At 47.1% G+C, this 1435-nt stretch overlaps 1 pseudogene; it reads left to right on the top strand.

Moving 5' to 3' along the window:
- Positions 1 to 862: 862 nt before the first annotated feature.
- On the top strand, positions 863 to 1005 carry LOC115032059 (small nucleolar RNA SNORA17; annotated as a pseudogene).
- Positions 1006 to 1435: the final 430 nt, after the last annotated feature.

Here is a 1435-nt window from a genome sequence, read left to right as displayed (position 1 = left end):
CACAACTTATACCTCTCTTCCCATCTCAGAAGTCTAAAACCTCAATGCACAGTGATGAGGAGCCTGCACATAGACACTGCCAGGCACTGCAGCTCAGTGCAGCATGCAGAGAAGAGCTTCAGATGAGAAGTACCAGTCTCCGCAGCAAAACAAAAAACAAAAAAGAAAAACAAAAACAAAAACAAAAAAAAAACAGACCCTGGTGGCTGCCCCTCAGTAGCTGAACTGTACACACAGGTAGACTTCAGTTTCTCTACTTTAAAAGTTTACAGAACAGCAATAACAGACAGGATCGTTCTTTCAATGCAACAGAGAAAGAAAAGCATAGAGCCTTTCAGGAAGAGTGTGAAGCCAGATGTGATGGCACATGCCAGGAATCCCAGCCTGAGGCAGGAGAATTCCAAGTTTGAGGCCATCCTGGGCCACAGTGAGCATTTTTATATTTCTGTGTACTGAATTATCTTTGGGAACCTTTTATTCACTGAATAAAGTTTTGACTTTCACTTACCACATGGCACCATGGGGGTTGCGATCAATTAATTAGCACCGCTTCAATCTAGGCAGAGAGATTAGCATCAAGCAGACATATAAATACACTGTATTTGTCCATCTCAACACAGGTAAAAGCAGAGCCTCTGAGCCTCGGGATTATGGTCTTTGGGGGCCCGGTGCTCTTGTCTTAAGAGGACAGTCAATGTGCTGTGAGGTCTTAGGTAGCATCCCTGGCCTCTGCCCATCAGATGCCAATACCACACTTTCTTTTATGTTGTGACCAGAAATGTCTCCAAATACTACCAGGCATTCAGGAGAAGGTGAAAGCAAAGATCTTCCTCCTCCTTATTCCATGTTAAGAACCAATGCTGCTGCCCCTAGAAGCCTTGCAGGTGTGGCTGCTGTATCATGTGTGCATCAGTAGGTGGCAGAAAGGATAAAGTCTATGTCTCAGCTATATCTACAATCATTGTTCTGACCTATAAACATCTGAATAATTACTAACCTAACATCCCCCCCACCTCCAAAAACTGAGCCTGAGATGACCACCAAGCTAAAGGCCGGCTCCCAGAACTGGGAGGAAGACTTAGACTACAATAACCCACCTGAGACCGAGGCCCTCTCCCTCTGCACCCAGAAGGAGTGGGCCTAGGATGACCACCAGACTGGTGCCATGGGGCCTGGACAGGAAGCTAGCCTGAGATGACCACCATTCAGGTGCCATGCCTGGGGCAGAGGTGGGAGTAGAGACCATGCTGGAGATGACCCCTGTCTGGTGCCATAATGCACAAGTCAGGCATTGCACTCTTAAGACCACTCCTGAGATGAACCCAGACACTCAGAGACCCCAGGCACCTCAACAGGAGCAAGTCAGTGGTGGAGAAATGGAAGAGAAAGAGAAACAGAAGGATGTGGGCACAACAAAGACAGAAGTGAAGACTTG

This window comes from Mus caroli, unplaced genomic scaffold (genome assembly GCF_978045245.1).
Source record: "Mus caroli unplaced genomic scaffold, Mus_caroli_1 scaffold_11, whole genome shotgun sequence".
In the NCBI taxonomy this organism is placed as follows: Eukaryota; Metazoa; Chordata; class Mammalia; order Rodentia; family Muridae; genus Mus; species Mus caroli.
This window is presented reverse-complemented; position numbering and strand designations above follow the sequence as displayed.